The sequence below is a fragment of the Populus euphratica genome, unplaced genomic scaffold (assembly GCF_000495115.2).
Source record: "Populus euphratica unplaced genomic scaffold, PopEup_1.0 scaffold43.1, whole genome shotgun sequence".
Lineage (NCBI taxonomy): Eukaryota > Viridiplantae > Streptophyta > Magnoliopsida > Malpighiales > Salicaceae > Populus > Populus euphratica.
This window is the reverse complement of record NW_011499889.1, coordinates 854,303-866,632: the sequence shown is the minus strand read 5'-3', so window position 1 is coordinate 866,632 and position 12,330 is coordinate 854,303.

Genomic DNA, 12,330 nt, shown 5'->3' with positions numbered 1-12,330 from the left:
AAGGTAAAGATTCCCACTTGCCAGGAAATATTCGAGACACGCGAGATTTGTCTGGTTGTCGAAGAAAAGAAAACATCACATGGAAAAAACGCTACTCTTTTTTCGCTTCTTCTCGCTCATCAAAAGGAACCGAGTACAGAATAAAACAGAAGCTAAAACGCGTAGGAGTTCCACTTTGATTTTATATATAAATTAGGTTGGATTGGTATAGTGAAATAATTTTTTTATTTTTGAGTAAAGAAAATTTAAACCAGGTTTGTTTGATTTTTTTTTTAATTTAGTAGTCATTTAATTTTATTTTTGTTTGGAGGGAGGATTTAACATGGTAAAAATATTATTTAACCTCCAGAGCATATAAAAGTTAAAACTTTTAACAAAGAGCTTTCTTTATTTTTCATAGGCGTATTTTATCTTCAAAATCAAAAAAAATATTAAATTTTTAGATAAGGATGTTTTATGTTTTTTTACTCTTTTTATATATATAAAAAAATATTTTTAATCTTAGAGAAGATAAAAAGAAGCTCTATCTTTAGAAATTTTTTGATATTTTCATATAGATATTCTTTGTCATTAAAATGATCATGAGAAGTGTTTTAATATTTTTCAAGTTTTTTTAATTTTTTAATCAAAAAATTATTTGCATCTACTCTACACATGACATTCATAAAAATATTATTTTACTTCTAAAGCCAATAAAATTTAAAACTTTTAACTAATAGCTTTCTTTACTTTTCACAGGCTTCATCACAGTAAAAATATTTTTTTATCTTCAAAATCAAAAAAATATTAAGTTACTAAATAAGGATGTTTCAGGTTTATTTTACTTTTTATATACAATAAGAAGAACATTTTTAATCTCAGGGAAGACAAAAAAAAGCTCTGTCTTTAGAAATATTTTGGTATTTTTAAATAGATATTCTGTGTCTTTAAGATGGTCACGAGAGATGTTTTAATATTTTTCAAGTTTTTTTTTTAAAAATAATCAAAAAATTATTGATACATGCTCTATACATATTAGTGAATGAATAATGTTTGTGCGTGGCGCTTATCAAATCACCCTATTATCAAATCTAGCCATTTCCGGTCTTCCCTTTCACATGCTATGGCTGTACCGTGTAAACTAGTTAAAAATAAAAATAATAAATTAAAATAAAAGAAAGAAAAGATAAAACTTTGTCATGAAATTTTTTTTTTAATAATTCGAGGTTTCCGACCCTTACATGTATAACGTCTAATTTCTAAATTTATTAAATACTTTATAAATTTAATAGATAAATAAGGCACTACAAAAATAACACACACGCGCGCGCACACATATATATACAATCAATTTGAGTGCAAAGAAAAAAAAATTTCCTTACTAAACCATGAACTAGAGCGCTTATCATGGAGATTTTTTTAAAAAATCAACATGAATATCTGGGTCAGTTTGCAGGTATCACGATTAATTTTACGAGTCTTGAAGTTAATAACTATATAAATTTCTAATAATTATTATATAAACAACTAAATATTTAAATTTAAAACCACAAAAAAAATAAACTCTTCAATCTCAAATTCTCACCATTTAACTACCATCCAGATGGTTACTTATCGTACATCTTATGGGTGAAATATTAAACAACGCTGTATGGGCAAGAGACCATCCGTGTCAATGTGAAATGTAATATTTTATTGAAACTTAATTTTTACCTAATGTCTTGCTATTAATATATACCCAGATGCCTACCTCCATCCTCCCTACCTCTAATCGTGATTGTCAAGATACATAAACAGGGTATTTTAAAAAGTTAATTTTTTTATTTTAAATTAGTTTTTTTATTTTTTAAAAATTATTTTAATATACTGATTTAAGAAATATTTTTTTTAAATAAAAAATATTATTTTAATATATTTTTTTTAAAAAAAAAAATTAAAATAAAAACTATTTGTCAATTACATAGTAGTTTCTAAGATGTAAGATTAAGTTATGCTCATATTAAAAATAAATTAAGAGAGTGTCGGATTAAACCTTTTTCCTTGCAGTTTATAATCCATAAAAAGAAAAAGAAATCATAGAAAATCACTGCCCAACATATAATTTTGAAGATACAAACTAATCATTATGTATCTACAACTTATTTGTTTTTACATTTCAAATATATTTTTTAAAAATTATTTTTTAAAATAATTATTTTTGATTTGTTTAAATCATATTAATATGTTAATATTAAAAATAAATAAATATTATATTAATATATTTTAAAACAAAAATTATTTTAAAAAGTAATTATATTACAATACAAAACATGCTCAAGACATTAACGGGAATACAGTGGGATTATTTTCTTTCTGTCTTGTCTTTTACTTCTGTTATTTATCCATGACAGTGAAAAAGATTTACAACATTTGATTATTGCTGCAATATATATAGATCATATTTGATATTATGGTCCAAATGTGTTTTGAAATTTTTTTGAATTTTTGTTTTTTGATTTCAAATTTTTTTTTGAATTTTGTTTAATTTTATTGTGTTGTTATCGAAAATATATTTTTATACATTTATAACTAAAAAATATTTTTAAAAACAACATCCATTTCATTTTCAACCAATAAAATATAAATGCATAAAAAAGCCAGTTGAAAAAAAATTATAATCCTCTCTTTTTCAATTTTATTTTTCTTTTATAAATATTATCTATCAATCATTAAATAGAAAACAAAACGATAAAAAAAAATTACGAACACAGATGAAAATTAAAAATTAAGATGTTAATTTTACTATTCATTTATATGCAATATTTCTCCACCCAGAAAATTAAAGAGCTAGTTTTTTAGTTGTTTAATAAGTCTGTGAAGCACATTTTAAAGATTTTCTGCAGTTTTTTTATATAAATTTTTCATTGTTCAGATTTTAACAACATAAAAGATTAAAGTTATTTTTTTATATTTAATTAATTAATGTCATAAATTTAATTTTTCTGAATAGAAGAATTTGTGATATTGTGAATGATCTCTATGATTTGATATTAAAAAATCGTCAGTAATCTTGGTGCTCGGCAAGCTTGAGATGTGATTGTACGCGGGTACATGCTTTTCTACGCACTGTTTGTTGCTGCAACCACTGTGAAAGAGACATTACTGCTACTGTAGTTGTTACTAAAACGTGCAAAAATATTATATTTCTTGTAATGTTGGATGGACAAGACACCATTATATATACAAGGAGCTTTTTAAAAATACAGTAATACTTACTTTATAAAAAATAGAATCAAAAAATTAAAAAAATTATTTAAATACAAGTATTTCTCTATCCAGATATTTATTTATTTTTACTTTTTAAATTTATATTAAGTCATATTGAGTTTGTGAAACATATTTTAGAGGTTTTGCGCAGTTTTGCTTTGTAAGTTTTTCAAATACAAAAAAAACAAGAACAATATAATTTTTCATTTTATATACAAATATTTTCAGCAATGTAAAGTATTGAAATTATTTTTTTATTTTTTAACATTTATTTATTGTTATAATTTTTTATATAAAAATCTAATATAGGTATTTTTCCTTGAGTTAACCATGTAACTTCTTCATGATAATTTTTTATTTGAATGAAATAAAATTAATATTATAAAATCACATAATTATAAATACAAAAATATCAAGATAAAATCATGATTTTCATTTTTAATGAAAAAATAGTCACTGTCTTGATATATATTTTTTGGTAAAAAAATCTTTGCTTTTAACAGGTAAGTATACTTTTTATATTTTTATTGAAAAATAAAAACTGAAAAGAAAAAGAAAAAAGAAAAAAAATAGTTTTATTCTACTCAGCACACCCTAAATTCTCGATAATACGATGATATTATTAAAACAATATAATTGTACCAGAAGATAAAGAAGGTAAAGATTCCCGCTTGCAAGGAAATATTCGAGACACGCGAGATTTGTCTGGTTGTCGAGGAAAAGAAAACATCACATGGAACAAACACTACTCATTTTCGCTTCCGGGATCCTCCTTTTTGTGCTTCTCCCTCGTCAAAAGGAACCGAGTACAAAATAAAACAAAAGCTAAAACGCGTGGGAGTTTCATTTTAATTTTATATATAAATTGGGATGGATTGATATAGTGAAATAATTTTTTGATTTTTGAGTGAAGAAAAGTTAAACCTTCAAGTTGAGGTTTGTTTGGTCTTTTTCTCTAGTTTAGTAGTCATTAAAAAATTATATGGGATATATATATTTTTTAAAATTTTTTAACATATAAAAATATTATTTTATCTTAGAATCAATAAAATTTAAAATTATTGATTAAAAGCTTTCCTAACTTTTCACAAGCTTTGTAACAATAAGAATATTTATTTGCCTTCAAGATCAAAAAAATATTAAGCTATAAGATAAAAATGTTTCAAGTTTTTTTTTACTTTTCATGTGCAACAAAAAAACATTTTTAATATCAGAAAAGACAAAAAAAAAAGGCTTTGTCTTCAGAAATATTTTGATATTTTTATATGAGTATTTTGTGTAATTAAGATGGCTATGAAAAGTTTTTTTGATGTTTTTCAAGTTTTATTTTTAATTTTTAAATCAAAAAGTTATTAGCACATGCTTCACATTTGTCAATGAGTGAATAGTGTCTGTACCAATCAGGTGACACACGTAACACTGCCCCCATGACCAAATATGGTCATCTGCAGTCTTTTTGGATGTGCGTGTTCTCTTTCACGTGATATGACATATGTAGATTTATGGTGATTGTATTGCCACTATTGAGTGATTGTTTTTTTCTTTCTTTTCCCCCTTAACAATTAAGTACATAATTGTCCTATTTGTCTGTTATTTTTCAATTTTAGTCCTTATTTTTTAAATTTTTTTATTTTATATGTACTCCTTTTATAGTTTTAGTTCTCCTAAATCTGTCCTTGCTTTTGGTTGGTGTTTTATAATCCATCCTCATGGTTTTGATTTTTGATTTTGATCATTTTTTCTGTTAAATTTTTATTAGTTTACAATTTAGTCATTTAATTTTAATTTATGTATGTGATGTTTTTTTATTCGATCCTTTTATTTTGGATTTTTGGATTTTGGCTCTTTTATCAGAGTTTTTATATTTTTATATTTTGCTTTTCAAATCAAATTTATGATTTTTTTAATAGTAATAATATTTATTTTAGTTTGGTACATTTTTGTTTCATTTCTTGTTTGTCTTATCTGCCTGCTATCAAAGTTTTTATGGTTTTTTATTTTATTCTTCAAAACAAGTTTATAATTTTTATTAGTTCAATAATAATAATAATAATAACTGTAATAGTAATGATAACAATAACAATAATAATGATAATAATATTGACAATATTATTAACAATACTCCCGATAATGATTATAATGTTAATGATGATAATAATAATAACAGTTTATCATGATAGTAACAATAATTATGATTGTAACAGTAATATTTACAATATTAATAATAGAGAAGATGATAGTAACAATAACAATAATAATGGTGATAGCGGTGGTGAAAATGACACTGATGATTATAGTAATAATAATATGAATGGTATTGTGATATTAATGATGACGACGACGATGTTAATAACAACAACAATAATTTATTATGATAGCTGTAGTGGTTATGACACTAACAATTATAGTAATGACAGTGGTAACGCCGATAATTGTAACAACAACAACAACAACAATGTAGTTATTGTAATAATAATAATATTGATTGTGACTGTAATAACAATAATAATAATAATACTAATATTAATAGTAACAACAATAACTGTGATTATGATAGTGGCAACATCATCATCAATAATAATAATAATAGTGATATAAATAAAAATAATGGTAATATTATTTACAATGGTGGCGATAATAATTATAACAACAGTACAAACAATAATATTAGTAATGATGATATAACAATGATAATAATGATAATAACAACAATTACGATAATAATATCAACAATAATTATAATATTACTTATTAATAATAGTAGTAATGGTGACAACTGCAGTGACAATGATAATACTAATAATAATAATAACAACAATGAGGACAATAGTTGCTATAATGATAACAACAACAACAACAATAATTCATCATCCAAGGTTAAATTTGCTAAAAATTGAGTTTCATTATTTTTTTCATATATAATATTTTTGATCTAATATCCTAATTACTAATACCCGTGTTTGTTGGAAATCTAGATCTCTAATCACTCATTAGTAGTAGTAATAACAATAATAATATTGATAAAATTATTAATAATACTACTTGTAGTGATTATAATATTAATGATAGTAGTAATAACAATGATAATTTTTTTTATAATAGTGACAGCGGTGATGATGGTGTTAATAATATTTATAATAGTAATAACAATAATGACGATAACAGCAACAACAAGAAAATTAATGACATTAACGACGATAAGGTTGTTAATAATAAAAATAATTTATTATAATAGTTATAGTGATAATAATAGTAGTAATAATAATAATTGAGATAATAAGAACAATAACAACAACAACAACAACAATAATAATAATTATTGTGACTGTGACAATAATAACAACAACAATAATAATATTGTAATAATAATATTAATAATAATAATAGTGATTGTGACAACAACAGCAGCAGCATCAGCAACAACAATAACAACTGTAGTTATAACAATAACGACAATAATAATAATAATAACAAAAATAATAATAATGATAATTTACTTTTTAATATTGAGAAAAATTAAATCTAATATTAAATAATTCACTTATTTTTATATATAATATTCATGATATAATATCCCAATTACTAATATTTTTATTGGCTGGGAATCCAGATCTCTGATCATTCTCCTGCCAAGGTCATGGCAAAAAAGTAACATGATTCAACACCTGTTAGGCGGATGTTGACATTAACATCAAGAAAGTCGGAGTTGAATTCTTGACCAGGGAAAGATGATGCAATCCCCAGCACCTAGCACACGTCATCAAGAATGTTTCACTGCTTGTTTCTCAAGGAAATTAATTACATTCATCTTTCTCCGATTAAAAGAAGTCAATTCCAACCAACGGTTGAAAGATTCAGACATAGCAGCTGCTTCTTCTTCTTCTTTAATTCAAGGGCTCAGGAGTCGGACGATTTTTAAAGCACCAAGGAAGCATAATAGCTGCCAGGAAGAAAAGAGAAGAAATAAATAAAAGAAAGACAAAGTCTTGTACCCCGACCAGAAACAAGAACAAGCAAAAACTAAGAGAAATATCTCAGAAAAGTTGCTGCAAACAGTTAAGATTCATAGCTCGGGACTGTCCAGTTCATAGCACCGTTGCACGTTCTAGGTTGGATTAAAAACAATTTTTAATGCACAGAAAACTTTTATGTCTGAGAAAATTAGAATATGGAACCAAAGATAGCCAATTAGATCTCTAATATCTGGCATTTAATACCTCGGATAACACAAAACAAGAAGTTCATCCAGTGAGACCGCAGCAAAGTTGATCACTCGAATAATTATGAATTAAGACATTTGCTACACATGAATTGCTTTCTTTCTCTAGACGCAGTTTCCTCCCTGCCAACCAATCAAGCAAGGACCTCTCAAGAACTAAAAACACCCTGTTTTTAAAGAAACAAAGCAAGCACAACTATCAGAACAACGAAAAGCAAGCAAAACTATCAGAACAACGACGCTGTTTCCTCTGTTCATAAAGGGTTAACTGACCACTAGAACAACCGGAAAACAGCAACCACAGGGATTAATTAAGTTCATTCACCATCAGAAACATATATGAACAAGCTAATTACTACTCGGAGAAAAAAAAGGAAAGACATTTTCTTCTGGTTTTTAGCTTGCCTCAAATAAAACAACCTACGAAACCGACCACTTCCAAGAAATCAATTAGCATAGACATATGATAAAAAAGCAAGACGGTTCAATACGTGAATGTTAAAAGATTGAAGGAGATTCAATCTAGATAATGAGAGAAACAACATCAAGGTAAGAATCAAATGAGAATATGTGAAAAAAATTACAACATTGCCAAAATTGTAAATTCTATATCAGGGTTCATAAGAAAAATTAAGAAAATATTAAATTTATATTGTTTGATGAAATTACAATGGAAAATGATTAAAACAACTTAGAATAATAAGTAATTGAAGATAAAAAAATCCAAGTGTTGTGAAGAATCTGGTGCCACCCATAAAGAGAGAAAAGATGAATTTTTTTTAAGCAATGTATGCAGGGCAGATTAAAAAAAATAAATTAAAGGGGATTAAATTATAAAAATTATCTAAAAAAAAAATTAAATTTCAGTTATTTTATACAAGGGTTGGGAAAAATTTCCTTGCACGAGCTGAGGTCCCTGCCAACCCCTTTACCTCTTGAATGAATATTGTGTGGTTATGATTATCGTAGCTTGTGTTGAAATATAAAGAATGAATTGAAAAGAAAAGGGATTTTTATATGTAATTGTAATGGAAAAACTTGATGAAGCTTTGAATTATAAATATTTTGAAGCCATGAAGAATTATGAAATTTTATGTAATATTGACGAAGGAATGAAGGAATGTTGTGGAGGATAATTAACTGCTTGATAATAACAAAAATTAATAATAAATTTATGCATGAACATTGAAGTTTCATGTTATCTTTTTAATGAAATTAACCTCATTTAAATAAGAGTTTTAAAACTTTAGACATGGATTAAAAACAAAGGAATGGTTAGATTAAAATTCTGTTTGACAGTTTTTAGTCGTGACAGTAACAAGTAATTTATGAGGTGTAAATGATAGGACTTAGTGTTTTTCCTATCAATAAAGCTATAGCCCTTTATCTTATATTTTTGAAGAAACAAATGATGCATAAAACTGAATTCTATCATTTCGGATAAGATTAAAATATTGATCAGTGTTTTGAGCGAGTAAGTTGGGTTAAGTTAGCTAGAAGTAACTAATTTTTAAAAAATTGTTTAAAATTATTCTTGGTGTAAGATTAATATGATGTAAGTTATAAGAATTAAATAGTTAATATGGGTTGAAACCAGTGTCTTGATTAATGGACAATCAAGAAACTAATTGTTCTAGTTAATGAGATTAGTGTCTTAGTTAATGGTCATATAAAGATTTTAGTTCATTGGTTAATAAGATAGCTCTCTAATTAATAGGTAATTAGAAAAATTAGTTCCTGAAAATTATGCCCCGGCTAATGAGTAATTAAAGAAATCCGTTAATGTAGAAATGGAATGAATATCCTGTCTGGACAAGAGACAATATTTTGTTCTTAAACTAGGAAAATTATATGAGTCGGGAATAATTATGTATATATATAACCATAATAAAAGTAAATATTTTTTGTGTATGAGCTAATTATGTTACGTATTATATAAATTTCAGATATTTCACACGTGATGACGAGTATTGGATTTTGTATTTGTAATTTTGTATAATTAATGCATATTTTGTTATGTAATATAATTTTGTAAAAAAAAAAATATATGAATCTAAATTAATTATGGTTGATGTGTTCCGATTAATTTATTTTGAGTGTAATTATATGGACTAAGTTTGAGGTTTAATTTGCAATGAGACGAACATGTGTGTAGATTTATGCCATAATTATATTAATCTTCTCATTACTTGAAATATTATTGAATAATATAATAATTGATTTGTTTGACGAAATACAAAAAGTTTATTATTGGGATGGTTATAAGATATAAATATGAAAGTCCCTGGCGATGAGATTATGTTGAAATTTTATTTGGGTTGTGAAAATTGATTGAGTTGATAAATTATTATTGAAAAATATAAAGTAAATACTATCGAGATTTAGTGTGTGTATAATTTCCTATACTTTCAATGATAATACAATATGTAAATGAAATATCTTGTAAATAAATTTGAGGTTATTACAAAAATAATATTTAACCAATCAAAAAAGATAAAACTTGTCCCAATTAAAAAAAACTTTGGTCGAAGTCTGCTGTATTTTTTCCAACAAAATGAGGGGAAAAAACTTTCAATAAAACTCATATTGTAAAATAAAACTTATTTATACCAAGAATGACCTTTTTTATCGTTAAAATATGGTTAACTACTAACTTCCTCTCACTTGCCTCGCTTTTTCTAAAACCTAGTCTAATATTTAAAACCTGTAATATTTAAAACCTATAACTTATGAAATCTTGAATATATGTTCAATTAAAAAATTGAACTTTCAACAAATTTAATTTTGAAGGATAAAATCATATAAACAATATTAATAAAAAAACTTGCAAAGGAAAAAAAAAATAACAATAAAAAACAAGGATAAATTTAATAGAAAAAAACCTAAGAAGGATGAAATTTGAAAAAAATATTGAAAGCAACCCCCCCTGAAAATAAATTACAATTAAAAGAATGAGGATAAAATTTAAAAGATTAAAAATCACAGTGATGAAATTGATTTTTTTTTGTAATTTGATAGATTATTTATAAATTAAAAAATAGTAGATAGAGAAATAGAAAGAAATTGCTTAGGGTTAATCAAACATAATTAAAAACACAAAAAATAACAAAAAAATAAAAAAATGATAGAAAATAAGAAAACATTAATTTATAAAGAAAAAAAAAGTAAGCGAAGCAACGAATCGTCTAATCTTTAAAAGTCATAACTAATAAAATTTCTAAGCCAAATTTAATAAAAAAATTCAAATTCTCAACCAATTCAATAAAAAATAGTGAGGATAAAATTTAATGGAAACAAATCCAAGGAGTATGTAATTTAAAAAATAAAATAAAAAATGATGTCAAATAAAATAAATATTAATTAAAAGAATGAAGATCAAATTTTAAAGATAAATAAATTATAGGAGATGAAATTAAAAAAAAATTGTAAAAACTAAGCAAACCTGAATAAATATTCTAAATCTAGTTAAATTTTAAAAACTCATAATTCATGAAACTTTAGATCCAAGTGAAATCAAAAGATTAATTATGAGTCAATTTAGAATTTAAAAATTTGTTGAAGCAAACAAAAAATTAATAATTAAAAGAATATTAATTAAATTTGATAAAAAAAACAAAGAAGAATGAAATTATAAAATAAAATTATTTATAATTTAAAATAAAAACTTGTCGAGGCTATAAAATTTACAATAAAAAAAGGATGGAATAAGTTTGATAGGAAAACAAAGTAAAGGATAGTTAAATCATAAAACAGAATTAATTGAAAAAATAATTATAAATAAAAAAATAAAAATAAAATGAATGGACACTAAATTCAATAAAGTTTCTAGCTAGATGCCCTGGGACGTGTCACTCAAATATATTTGTTTTGCCATGAATGCACCGACAGTTTTTCTAATTATATTTAACGAGTATGATTTACAATAATGTTAGCGAGTACCCTTGAAAATTATAAGAAAAATAATAAAAAAAAGCTTTTTAATGATAATTCAATTTGTTTTGTCTTTAAGGGCACTAGAGCAACAACATTATCTTAAAAAAATTGAATATGCAAAAACATCACCTAGTAATAGGTATTAAATTATTTTATTATAAAGTTAAATTAATAATTTTACTATATAAAATAAAATAAAATTACGAATCTAATCCATAGTTTTAAAACCTCGCTTGGCCCGACGGGTTGATCTGGACCCGATTAACCTAGGGCTAGACTCGAGCTGGGTTGAAAAAAAAATAGAAAAAGAAAAAATTCGGTGTAACCCAGCAAGACCCGATTGCAAACTTGATGACTTTTATTTTTTTATTGAAATAATATCGTTTTGATTTTTATAAAAAAATAAAATTTGACCTAACCAACTCAGTCAAAACTCATTGACTTGGTTAACGTCCAGAACCTAGGTCTTATACCAGATTGGCTACTAAACCAAGTCTTATCTAATTCTATACAATTTAAAAAGAATAATTGTGTCATGTTAAGAAGATAATTGTTTTTTAATTCAAGGGTAAATTTATAATTTCACCATTATAATAAATAATAATTTGTGATTTGATGCACAGTAACTTGGGGATTTAGGTTTTTTATTTTTATTTTTATTTTAATTTCTAGCAAGTTAAATTTGTCAACAAAATGCGGGGGAAGGGGGGAAAATAGGTTACTGTCTCTGGCTCAAACTTAGGCTTCAAAATCTTGATTGTTTTAAAGAGCCGAAGAAGTCCAATAACAGGTCATGGTCCATACCAAGTTACTAGAGTGGATCATGCAGCCTTCTTCAGAGGCCCATGCGTCATGACTAAGGGCAGTCCAGTGGGCAAGAAATGAAAAAAGTAACCACCATAATAAATTCAGGTAAGGTAAAGTAAATAAAATTAACCTGTAAAAGATTGGAA